This window comes from Chrysochloris asiatica, unplaced genomic scaffold, assembly GCF_000296735.1.
Source record: "Chrysochloris asiatica unplaced genomic scaffold, ChrAsi1.0 scaffold00050, whole genome shotgun sequence".
In the NCBI taxonomy this organism is placed as follows: domain Eukaryota; kingdom Metazoa; phylum Chordata; class Mammalia; order Afrosoricida; family Chrysochloridae; genus Chrysochloris; species Chrysochloris asiatica.
In genome coordinates, this window is record NW_006408568.1 from 15,050,067 (window position 1) to 15,063,956 (window position 13,890).

The 13,890-nt window shown below is 39.2% G+C and overlaps 1 pseudogene; it reads left to right on the forward strand.

Moving 5' to 3' along the window:
* The first annotated feature begins 12,709 nt into the window (after window positions 1-12,709).
* On the forward strand, window positions 12,710-13,165 carry LOC102833003 (annotated as a pseudogene).
* Window positions 13,166-13,890: the final 725 nt, after the last annotated feature.

A 13,890-nucleotide genomic window follows, 5' to 3' on the forward strand; every position in this document is an offset into this window, starting at 1 on the left:
AGTATAGTGCTGTCCCTAAAACATATCCCAACATCTATCAAACGTCCATATCTATCAGATGTCACCTCATCTGAGGAGACTTCTCTGACCACCTGGATAGCCAGCCACTACCTGTCCACTTTCATTACTCACTGTCCTCTTACTGAATTGTCTCTAGTGCACTTGTCCCACGCTGACATTTATTATATAAGATTTTGCTTGTGTGTTTATTGTCTGTCTTTCTCATTTGAAACCAGGTTCTACAAGGGTTCCATTCATTACTTTACCCCTAGAGTCTGAAACTATGTCTGCATAGCAAATGCTGACTAATTGTTGGAAGAAAATAAATAAATAAATGAAGAAATAATTACATGAATACAATAGGGACAAGAAGTTTGAAGGAGAGGCTACTTTTTCTTCTGTCTTTTTTTTTTTTTTTATGGTCACTGTAGGCTGGTGTGGTGCTATAAGATAAGCACTGGATCAATCGCAAGGTTGACAGTTCAAACTCACCAGCCACTCCTTGGAAACCCTATACAGAGTTGCCATGAGTCAGAACTGACTCAACGACACTTAATAATAATAACATAGGCAAACAAAGAAGTCCCAGCAGCACTGTAGGATAAGCATGGGAACTTTGGAAGCTTGGCAGTTCAAATTTACCAGTCAAACCACAGGAGAAAGATGAAACTGTCTGTTCCCATAAAGGTTTACAGTACAGAAAATCCGATATAAGGTCACTATGAGTCAAAATTGACTCAACAGTAGCGGTTATATGTAAGCAGGGTAAGGATATCTGGTGATGCACTGGGTTAAGCATCAGGCTGCTAACTGAAAGGTCAATAGTTTGAATCCACCAGCTACTCCTCAGGAGAAAGATGAGGCAGTTGGCTTCCATAATAATTTATAGCCTCAGAAACCCTATATTGCAGTTCTACTTTGTCCTATAGGTTCACATGAAGTCCCGGTGTGGTGCTGTAGGATAAGCACTGGACTGCAAGGTTGGCAGTTCAAACTCACCAGCCACTCCTTGGATACAGGGACGCTATGGGTCAGAATCGACTTGATGGCACATGTTGCTGTTGTTGTTGTTGTTAAGTACCGTGGAGTCAATTCCAACTCATAGTGACCCTGCACAGGGTTTCCGAGGCTGTAAATCTTTATGGGAGCAGAAAGCCTCATCTTTCTCTAGCAGAATGGCTGGTAGTTTCGAACTGCTGACCTGGAGGTTAGCAGCCCAATTCGTAACCACTACACTACCATAGGAACAGCAAATTGAACCTCCTGCTGTAGAGTTGATTCTGACTCATTGTGACCCTACACTGTTGTGGTTCAAACTGACCTTAAGGTTCAGTGCATTATCCTGCAGCACCACACCAGGACTGACAATAAACTAGCAGACTGGAAACATAGCTTCCATGAATTTTGTGCCAGGAGGATGAAACTGGAGGGGGCAGTCGTATGTGAATCTCTGCCACTCTTGCTTCCCCTGTGGATTTAACTGAATTCTGTGGATTTATAGAATTCACAATTGAAACTGAGAATTTAACTGTATGCAAGTGCCTGAGAAAAGAAATCTCAGACTTGGCTTGTGTAGACTCTCCTAAGACCTAACCAGGCAGAGGAGGAAGCTCAGGATTTGCCTTGTCTCTAAGAAGGACTTTGGCTAGCTTGCTCTATACAACATTTAAAAGAGACATGATGATGTAGGAAACAGAGTGTGAGCTTTGGAGTCTGAAACTAGAATTCAAATTTAGTCTATTCTACTACTAACAATATGAGGACCATTTTTTATCATCTGTGAGATGGGATACTAAATACTTTCCCTTTGGATTGCTGTAAGGATTTAAAGATACAGTTTCTTCAATGAGAGGAAGCAGAGTGTAGTATCAGAAGTATAGACTCACAAAGATTATTGTTATACACAAACTTAACTCTGCTGCTTACAAACATCTCAGGACTCAGGGCATTAAGGTGCATACCTGGGATCCTGGTCCAGGAACCATTTGATAAACATTAGTGGTTGTAGTGTATATATATCTGACCTCTAACAGGTCAAGTAATGGTAACTCTTATGATGCTTGTTGTGTTGTTGTGAAGTGCCATGGAGTAGGTTCCAACCCATAGCGACCCTGTGTAAGGTTTCTGAGGAGCAGCTGGTGAGCTTGAACTGCCAGCCTTGCAGTTCAAACGGCTTTTCAGTCTGGCACATTAACCCACAGCGCCACACTTCATTGAAGTCCAGTAGTATAAAGTATAGGTCTCAGGACCAGTGCGCTGCATCCCAGTGTAAATACCTATGATCACTGGGTAGCATGAAGGAATGACAAGAGACTATTTTTGTCTCTATTTCCCCAAACTTGGAAAATGTCTACTAAGATTGTTTTCCTTCATTTTACAAAATGCATTGTTAATATATGCCTTCCACATATCTGTGCAACAAGTCCATACTAATCACATGAACACTTTCAGAGGTCAAGGACCATTCCAACTCTCCTTGGGATAGTCTTGGACCATCTGTTAGGCTATTCGCCTGTCCAAGATCCTTGCATCCTTCACTCTCCCAGCTGACCTTCAGTTTAATCTTGACTGATTAGCCACTCCCTGGGTCTGTTCTCTTGAAAAGGCAAAGGCTGAATGAGTCCTTTGTGATGAGGTTGAAAGTGTGGGAGGATTAGGCCTAGGGTAGAGGCTATTGTGACAACTCACAGGACATTCTGGTATTTATGTCACTCAAGCAAAACCCCAAAAGGCCATCCAGGAATGAATTCAAGCCTGGATCACAGTCTTAAACAGGTGTCCTGGTGTGATGCTGTAGTGCCTTACAGCACTGGACTACTAACTACAAGGTTGGTGTTTCAAATCCACTAGCTGCTCCTTGGAAACCATGTATAGGGTCAGTATAATTCAAAACTGACTCAACAGCACTGAGCAACTACAACAGTTATTTCTGTAACTGAAACCCTTGCCCTTTCTTCATGATAATTTCCATCACTGATTATGGGATTTTCTTTTTTGGGGAGAGAATGTAAAAGGTGAGTGAGAACACTCTCCAGTCCATACATATGTCTCAATCATTTGATGGCATTTGGCCCAAGCTAACCATACTTCACGCTATATTGCTTTATGGTGGAGAAAATCCTCTGAGAAATACAGGTTTCAGACAAGATCCAAAAGCCCTGAAGGAGGCTGCCCTTATTTCAGTGTAAACTGTGGGTACTTTCATTTAAAGCCCATTGAAAGATGTCAAATAATCAATACTTCGTAACCAAAAGCCAATCTGAAGATTTCACAGTAGAAGCCAAAACCCCCTTATATAACAGCATAACATCAGAGGACTCAGAGATATAGTAAACAGGAAAATGTTTTTAAAAACAATGGTCAACAAACAGAAGTCCAATCATTCCCTTCAAGGAAAATGATTTTACCTTCCCCATAAATGTACTGACCAAAATTGACTGTGCTTCATCTGTATTCAAAAGTAATATCTTTGGGGATTTTTCTTTTATTTTCCTTTCTTTTTAATGCATTATATCTCAATTGCTAGTCCCCTAATTAGGACACTGAGTAATACTGTTAGTTTATGGGGGACTTGAAGTACACAGCACTCAGATTTCCATCTGAGTAGTAGAGATCCAGGTAGCATCTGCAGCCACAGATAACAGCCTGTGAGGTATGGTATCATTTAGTCACACAAATACTTAATGAAGAAGGGACTCTGCTGGTGCTGCAGAATAAGCACTGTGCTGCTAACTGCAAGGTTGGTAGTTCAAATCTACCAACCACTAGTTGGGAGAAAGATGAGGCTGTCTGCGCCTGTAAAGATTTATAGCCTCAGAAACCCTATAGAAAGAAGGTAGCAATGAGTCACAACTGACTGGATGACAGTGGGTTTGGATGGGTTTTGGGACCTTAATGAAGACGTGGAGCTCCACACTGAGAATGCCTGGATTCAATACTGGATCAGCCAGCCACTCCTTGGGTGATTTCCAAGGCTCAGACTCCTCACCTGCAAAATGAGGATAATAATGAAACCTAATTCTCTTTGTTTTGAGGATTAGATGAGAGAGAGTCCATCAATGCTTAGCAGAGACATAACAGAGCAATTCATTTGCTAAATAATATTTATTATATTACCATTATGCATATTGTCCCTCAATCTTCTAATTCAAAAGGTTTTATGGGGAGTCATTTGGAACTAATACCTTGACAGCTAACTTTCAGAAATGGACAGCAACCTCAGCAGGTGAGTGTTTGCTCCTGTGGGTTGGTATTCTTTAGCATTTCATATGTTTAGTTGAAAACTCATAGAGCAGGGCCAGATTGTGTGGGCCAGGTGCCCTCCTGATAGCTTAGTGTCAGAGATCAGGGAGTGAAGGGGACTGCTGATTATCTTATCCCCTCCTAGAGGGTCAGCTCCTCCCTACAGATTTACATTTAACAAAGCCACCATTGTTCTAGTCTTGTGAGACCAGGGATTATAGCAGTCACCTTAAAACTTAAGTTTTAAACCATTTTCAGGTGCTCACATGCTCTGAAAAGAATCATATTAAGAAGTCAGGATCAAGTGGGAGAAAAATGGGGAACAAAACTCAAAATCATTTTAAAAGACCAGGCTTATTTGTCAGATAGAGACTGGTGGAACCCCAGAAAAGATGGCCCACAGTCACTCTTCAGGTCTAGAAACAAACTTACCACCATGACTCAATTTTCAGCCAAACATTACACAAGTCTAAAGGGGAAGAAGAACATTAGGGAGATGCTCACACCTTAGAATCATCAAGCATTGGAGATCAACAGGGCAGCCATTCACTCAAGGGCAAAGCCTCAGAAGAGTGAGGAAAGAAGGAAGAATGGAAACAAGAACCACAGGGAGAACACGGGAACAGTGATGTTCTACTGTGGTGGCTACAGTCAGTGAGATGAACCATGAATTGTTGAATGAAAAACTGATAACGCATCATAAACCTTCACCCAATTCACAATAAAAAGCTCAAGAAAAAAAAAAAAAAGACTTGGATGTTCACAGTGAACAACCTAGTCTATAAGCCACTTGGTCTCCATGATGCCCATGTGATAATGACTGTTACTGGCTAGTACATGAATCTCAGAACTCCTTAGCACTTGTTGCCACCATGGAAGCCCATGTTAGTGGCCTGGACAACTGATATCATTTTAGGCTTAGGCATTTGCATAGTGTTAGTCTCAAAGAGATGCCCACATCTATCATCTCGTTCTGTCTTCTTCCACTTAAACGTGAAACATATTACTTAAAAAGGTGCCAAGTCCAAGAAAAAGATCACTTGAGTTGATGCAGATCCCAGGAAATAGGTCCCACACCCTATTGATTGCAATAGTGTCTACTGCAGGAACCTTTGTGATGGATTATTTTGTCAATACATATTTCAAGTCTTAGAAATTTTGACACATTTTAACCGAGAACATTTTCTTCTAAGAATTTATCTTATGAGACACCAAAGATTTATTCAATAATTTATGGCAAGGATGTTCAACCCAAGAAAAATATGTGAAACAACCCACTAAATGGGATTAGTTAGATTAATTATGGTTTGAATATTATGATAGATTGCTATGTAGCTATTAAGTGGAAATGGTAGGTTAAGAAACAACCTGTAATATATGGTCCCAGGCTTGTAATATGAGATACTAGATGTATGCCATGTGCTTTTCTGTATTTCCTAAATGCATTTACTGCTGATTTACATTAATTTGCAATCTAAAGAGAAGCTAGTGTTATTATAAAGAAGGAGAAAGAGAAAGCTGGTAGGTAAGACATTGGGTTTCTGCCCTGACTGTCAATGCCAGACCTGTGATCTTGGATAAGCCAACTGAAACTTTCATTCTCCTTCAGTTACCTCATCTGCAAAATGGGAATAAAACAGGAGCCTCTCTATTGTTTTAGCGTGGTGCCTAGGCTCCAAAGAGAAAATAAAAGCAAAAGTGTTTATAAACATTATAGTATGATCCATATGTATACATTTTCCGTTATTATGAAAAAGAAGCATATTGTGGAACCATAGTGGTGAAATTAAAATTAATGGACCAAAGTGTGTCTGCTATGTTAAGGCATTAGCCTAAGAAAGTCTCTGTAAAGATGTGGAGTATCTTATTGATACATAACGTCTCTTCTCAAAGATGAAATACAAATTTGTTTTGACTCACAGACAAAAACAAAATCCACTTACTTCAAATGAAGTGGATGCCACTCTTTTCAGCATAAACTTTATCTCTGATGTAAGTATTTTATCTTCTACTGAGAAAAGAGTGTGTATAAAAAAAAGAATGTCACTTCTCTTTGTCTTCAGCAGAACATTCAACCAACAGGATGAATGGGACTTGAAATGCTGCAAATTTTCACTTTTGCCGTTGCCCATGTTTAGTGGGTAATTTGGATACAGTCTTAGAACATAAGGAAGCATAAATTATAACCAAAATGGGACCACTGGTGACAATGAAGGAAACTGCTATTTAAAAAAAAAAGAAAGAAAATAGCTGAGAGGGAGAAGCATTTGGGAAATGGAAATTAGGGCAGGTTTTGAAATATTTTCAAACCTGTTTATTACCATCTGTTAGGAGTCTGTGTTGCTAGGGATTTCTCATTTTCTATCTATAAAATACTCTGGCTGACTATGGAAGACAAATTTGGTAAAAGATGGTTCAATTTCTTCCTTAATGACAAAGAAGTAGAGAAGTAGTAGCTGTGTAGCAGGCATGGAACCAGAGCTGTAAGGACAGCCTCCCTCCACTCCCTGTTGACTTGTTTAATGTGTTCTCAGGGCTTTTTGAAGCTCATTATCATGATAGTAAAAGCTACTCCCCCTCTGCACCCCTTCACCTGAGGATCAAGAAGAGGATCTAGGATCGGACAACAGAGAGCAGAGTTCTGCTGTGCAGCCCTTTACAGAGGACATCCTGTAAGGTCAGCTGGTTGCTAGTTATTCCACGAGATTCCTGAAAAGGGAGTCAGTTTAGCAGTTGGATCCATTTCTCAGATTGTACAGTTCAAAAAGAAAATAAACAACAACCCTGTAAACAGAATAGATTAACTTCATTGTGATAATGGAAATCAAACAGAAAACAAGCACTGTTCTTTCAGTAAAACTATGTTTTGATTTGGGTCTTAAAGATTGAAACCATTTGCTGTCCAGATGATAGTGAGTCATGGTCACCCCATGTACAGCTGCTCCCTAGGGTTTTCTTGGCTGTAATCTTTGTGGAAACAGATCACCAGGGCTTTCTTTCAAGGTGCCACTTGGTAAGTTTGAACTACCAACCTTTAAGTTAGTATTGTTATTTGTTATTAAGTGCCATTGAGTTGGTTCCGACTCATAGCAACTTTCTATAGGGTTTCCAAGGAGTGACTAGTGAGTTTGAACTGCTGACCTTGTGGTTAGCAGTCCAGTGCTTATCCTACAGTGCCACACCAGACTCCTTAGGTTAGTTGCTGTTGTTAAATGCTGTTGAGTTGGTTCCCTCTCATAGTGACCGCTGTGTAGTTTCTGAAAAGCAGGTGGTGGGTTTGAACTGTTGGCCTTTAGTTTGTAGTCCGGTGCTGATCCTAGAGCACTGCACTAGGAGTCCAGCTTAACTTAGTTGTTGTTGTTGTTGTTAAGTGCTGTCGAGTCTGTTTCAGACCACAGCTACCCTGTGGTTTCTGAGGAGCGGCTAGTAAGTTTGAACCATTGACCTTGTTGTTCAAACCGACCTCACAGTCCAGTGCATTAGCCTGCAGTACTACACCAGAATTCCCCTTAGGTTACTGCTGGTGGTGGTGGTGCGCCGTGGAGTCGGTTCAGTGGAGTCAGTACAGTGACCCTGTACAGGGTTTCTGAGGCTGTAATCTTTACGGGAGCAGAAAGCCTCATCTTTCTCTTGCGGAACAGCTGGTAGTTTTGAACTCCTGACCTTGAAGTTAGCAACCCAATTCGTAATCACTAAACTACCAGAGCTCTTTACTGGATTACTGGTAGAGTATAAATAGCTTGTGCTGCCCAGGGAACTTCACTTATAGATTAGTTGTACATTTATAATACAAATACAACTTGCCTGACATAATCATGGACTACTGTCAAGCCATTTCTGTCTCATGGCTATCTCTAATGTGTCAGAGAACTTTGCCCTGCAGCTTGTTTGTTTTTGAAATACTATGCTATTATGTTTTCTATGAAGGTTTACATAGCAGTTTACGTTCTCATTCAACAATTTCTACATAAGCTGTTCAGTGACATTGGTAACATTCTTCACAATGTCTGAATATGTTTATTATTTCTATTCTGATTGTTCTGTTTCTAACAGTCTAGTTTCCTTGCCACCTTACATTCTCATCTTTGTTTTAAAGCAATTGTTCATCTAATTTTAAAATAAGTGATTTTGAAAAATGTTTTTTATTGTTCTTGAGAACACACACAGCAAACCATATACCGATTCAATTGTTTCTGCAGGCACCATTTAATGACATTAAACACATTCTTCAAATTGTGCATGCATTCTTAATCCTCTTCTTCTGAGTTATTCCTCCTATATTAACATAAATTCACTGTCTGCTAGGGCTGCTGTCTGATCTCTCAAGGTACTGTTATCTATTTGACCCCATAGTGATAGATAGCTCTTAAAAGAGCATAATGCTCAAGACAGTCATAATTTACTAGTTAAACTAGATTATTGTTTGGTCTTAAACAGATTTCAAGGAATACTTTTTGGCTTAAGGTTTAAAGGTTATTTTGCAGGGCAATAGTTTCAGGGATTCATCTAGTCTCCACGACTCCAGAAGTTTAAAATACTGTTTTGCATTTTACCACTTTTGATCAGGATTCTGCTATAGACTCTTTGATCAAAATGCTCAGTTATGATAGCCAGGCACTATCTAATTCTGGTATCACAGCAAAGGAGGAAGTTGTTCATGGAGACAATTAGCCACGATTTCCTTACCCTCCTCCTATTCATGACTCTCCTTCCTCTGCTATTCTAGGCAAATAGGGACCAATTGTTGTGCCTTGGATGGCCTCTTGCAAGCTTAAGACCCTAGGAATCACACAACGAACTAGGAGGTAGACTAGAAGAACTAAATAACCATAAATCTGATGAGGTTGCTGGTTATATATAAGCAGCCTCAGTTGCTACTCTTTCTTTCTTCTTGTTGTTATAAATCTAACTATCAAAAAACTTTGCCAATCAACTTTTTACAGGTGTATGACTTATTGCAGCTCCTTATGTGGCACCGTAGCCTAAGCACTGGACTACTAATCAAAAGGTCTGTGGTTCAAACCCATCAGATGCTCCTTGGAAACCCTATACAGGGTTGCTATAAGTTGGAACCAACTCAACAGCAGTTAATCACCACCAACAACAACACAATAATCAATACTGTGATGTGCAGACCTACCCTTATTCAATTAGATGTTTACATCACTGCTAGTCCCCTTCTTCTCCCACCCCTCCATCTCCTGGTAACCACTAATAAACTTAATATTTATACATTTGCCTTTACTCATGTTTTTTTTTTTTAAGTGAGGCCCTGCAATATCTGTCCTTTTATGATGCAATTATTTCACTCAACAGTGTTTCACAGCTCTATTCACATTGTGGCATGCATCAAGACTTCATTCCTGCTACTGGCTGAGTTGTACTCCATTGTATATATGTACCACAGTTTGTTTTGTACATGCATTCATCTGTTGATGGACATTTATGTTGTTTCCACTTTTGGGTAATGTGAATAGTGCTACAGTGCACACTGTTGTATGAGCCCCTGCCTTCATGTTTTGTGAATCTATTCCTAGGAGTGGAATTAATGGGTGTTTTGAGGAACTGTCACCTAATTTCCACAATGCTATACAGTTTTGCATTGCCACCAGCAACTGGTAAATTTTCCACTTTTCCCACATCCTTATCAACATTTGCTATTTTCTTTCTTTTTTCCCCCCTTAGCAACCCTAGTGGGAATGAAATGATAGCTATGGTTTTTATTTGCATTTGTGGGTAAAGACATTGAACATCTTTTCATGTGATTGGTGGCTATTTGAGGGTCCTTTTTGGAAAAATATCTATCTAGTCCTTTGCTCATTTTATGACTGGGTTATTTGTCTTTTTGTTAATTGTCAAAGTTTTATATATACATTTGGGTTAATGGACTCTAGTTGGATATATGGTTTATGATGATATTGTCCTACTTGGTAGCTTGTATTTTCACTTTTTTGGTAAAGTCTTTTGATGAACAAATACTTTTAATTTTTATGATGTTCCATTTATTTATGGAGTCCTGGAGTGGCACTGAAGGATAAGCACTGGAATGAAAGGTCATTTGTACCACAAGGTTGGTGGTTTCAAACTCACTAACTGCTCCTCAGAAACCATATCCAGGGTTGCTATGAGTCAGAACTGACTTGACTGCACTTAACAACAGCAATTGATTCATTTATTTTTATTGATTCATTTTGTTGTTTTGAAGTGCCATTGAGTCGGTTCTGACCCATAGCAAAGCTAATGCTTAACAGAATGAAGCACTGACCAGTCCTGCACCATTGTCTTCATGTTTGAGCCCACTGCTCTGTCACTGAGTCAATACATCTCATTGGGGTCTTCATCTTTTTTGCTGACACTCCACTTTACCAAGCATGATGTCCTTCTCCAGGGACTGGTTCTTCCTGATAACAAGTCTGAATTATGAGAGATGAAGTCTCACAATCCTGGCTTCTAAGGAGCATTCTGGCTGTATTATTTCTAACACAGATACTTTTAATATTCTCTCTCCTCCAATGCCATAATTTAAATGCATCTATTCTCCTATGATCTTCCTTATTAATTTCTCAGTTTGCATTTGAAAATACCATGTCTTGGGTCAGGTGCACCTTAGTCCTCAAATTGATATCTTTGCTCTTGAATATTTTAAAAAGATCTTGTGTAACAGATTTGCCTAATGCAATATGTCATTTGATTTCTTGACTGTTGTTTTCCATGAGTATTAATTGTGGGTCTAATCAAAATGAAATCTTTGACAATTTCAACCTTTTCTCCATTTATCATGATATAATTTATTAGGTGAGCATTGTTGTTTTCTTTACATTGAGGGGCAATCCACACTGAAGGCTGCAGATTTTTATTTTCATCAGTAAGTATTTTAAATCTTTTTTGCTTTCAGCCATCAAGATTGTATTATCTGCATATTAGAGGTTGCTAATACACCTTCCTCCAATCCTGATGCCATGTTTTTCTTCATATAATTCAGCTTCTCAGATTATTTGTTCAGCATACAAATTGAATAATTATGGTGAAAGGATACAACCCAGGCATACACCACTCTTGATTTTAAACCCATCATTATCTCCTTGTTTGGTTCTAACAACTGTCTCTTGGTCTATGTACAGGTTCCTCCTGAGCACAGTGAAGTGTTCTGGAATACCTACCTATTCTTCGAAATCTTATGCATACATAGTTTGTCATGTTGTACACAGTCAATAGCCTTTGCTTAGTCAATAAAGCACAGGTAAACATCATTCTGGTATTCTCTGTTTTCAGCCAAGATCCATGTGACATCACCAATGAAATCTCTAGTTACGTGTCTTCTTCTGAATCTGGCTTAAATTTCTGGAAGTTCTCTATCGACTGCTTTTGGATTATCTTCAGAAAATTTTACTTGCATGTGAAATTTAGGATTCAATGATTTCCACACTCTGATAGATCACCTCTCTTTGGAATGTGCACAAATATGGATCTCTTCCAATCTGGTAACCACGTAACTGTATTCTAAATTTCTTGGCATGGATGAATGAATACCTCTAGTACTGTATTAGTTTGTTGAAATAATTCAATTGGTCTTCCATAAATTCTTGGAGCCTTTTTTGACATAATCTTCAGTGCAACTTGGACTTCTTTCTTTGGTATGATTAGCTCTCAGTTATATGCTACCTCTTAAAATGGATGAACATTGGCCGCTTCTTTTTAGTACAGTGACTATGTATTCCTTCAATCTTCTTTTGATGTTTTTTTTCATTATTTAATATTCTGTCCATAGAATCTTTCAATATTGCAAACTGAAGCTTGAAGTTTTTCTTCAGTTCTTTCTGCTTGAGAAATACTGGCTGTGTTGTTCCTTTTTGGTTTTCTAACTTCAGATATTTTGAACATTTGATTGCAGTACTTTACTTTATCTTCTCACATTGCCATTTAAAAATTTTTGTTTAGCTCTTTTAGCGCCTCATTTCTTTCATTCCCTTTAGTTTCCCTAAGCACAAGAGCAAGTTTCAGAATCTCTACTGAAATCCATTTTGATCTTTTCTTTACTTTCCTGCCTTTTTAATTACTTCTTTTTTTCCTTCCTATAAAGTTCTTGATGTCATCTCACAACTCTTCTGGTTTTCGATCATAAGTATCTAATGCATCCAAAGTGTTCTTGAGATGGTCTCTAAATTCAGGTGGGAAATATTCAAGGTCATATTTTGGTTTGTGTGGACTTGTTTTAATTTTCTTCAGCTTCAGCCTGAACTTGCATATGAGCAATTGATGGTCTGTTCTACAGTCTGCTCCTGGCTTATTTTGGCTGATGACATGTAGTCAATTTGATTTCTGTGTACTCCATCTCATGATGTCAAAGTGTATAGTTGCTGTTTATGTTGATTGAAATATATTTGCAATGAATAAGTTGTTGGTCTTGCAAAATTCTATCATGGAAGCCATTACTGCAGGACAATGTCCCCAGAGTGGAGTAGTCAAGATGTGTGACTTCACCAAGGACCAGACGGCAGAGTTTAAGGAGGTCTTCCAGCTGTTTGACAGAACAAGTGATGGCAAGATACTATATAGCCAGTGTGGGGGACGTGATGAGGGCCCTGGGCCAGAACCCCACCAACGCCAAGGTGCTCAAGTCCTGGGGAAGCCCAAGAGTGATGAGATGAACATGAAGGTGCTGGGTTTTGAGCATTTCCTGCCCATGCTGCAGACTGTGGCCAAGAACAAGGACCAGGGCACCTATGAGGACTACGTTGAAGGACTTTGTGCGTTTGACAAGGAAGGGAACGGCACTGTCATGGGTGCTTAAATCCAGCATGTCCTTGTCACGCTGGGTGAGAAGATGACAGAGGAAGAAGCAGAGATGCTGGTGGCTGGACATGAAGACAGCAATGGTTGTATCAACTATGAAGAGCTTGTTCAGATGGTGCTGAATGGCTGAGGGCAGCCTTTCCTGTGTCCCCAGAGCCCTGTGTGTGAGACCGTTATCTAGCCTAATTGGCTATCACAGCACCTTTCCCATTATCTCTTGGATAATGCTTGCAAGCACCATTCACTAAATAAACTTGCTGTCTCTGTCCACCCAACCCTTCTAGTCCCCAAAAAACCATCTATCATGGGATCTTCAGCATCATTTCTATCACCAACACCATATTTTTTCAACTATTGATCCTTCTTCTTTGTATCCAGACTTCGCATTCCAATCACCAGTAATTATCACTACTACTTGATTGTATGCTTGGTCAATTTTAGACTGAAGAAGTTGGTAGAATTCTTCAGTTTCATTATAACTGACTTTAGTTGTTGGTGCATAAATTTGAACAATAGTGGTAGTAATTGATCTTCCTTGTAGATGTTATAGTATCACAGACAACATTGTACTTTAAGATAGATCTTGAAATTTTCTTTTTGACTATGAAGGTGACACCGTTCCTCTTCAATTTGTCATTCCCAGTGCAGTAAACTATTATTGTCTGATTCAAAGTGGCCAATACCAGTCCATTTCAGTTCAGTTCACTAATGCCTAGGATTTCAGTATTTATGCATGCCATTTCATTTTTGACAACTTCCAATTTTCCTAGATTCACACTTTTTATATATTTTATGTTCCAATTATTAATGGATATTTGCAGTTGTTTCTCCATTTTTTGAGTTATACCCCATCAG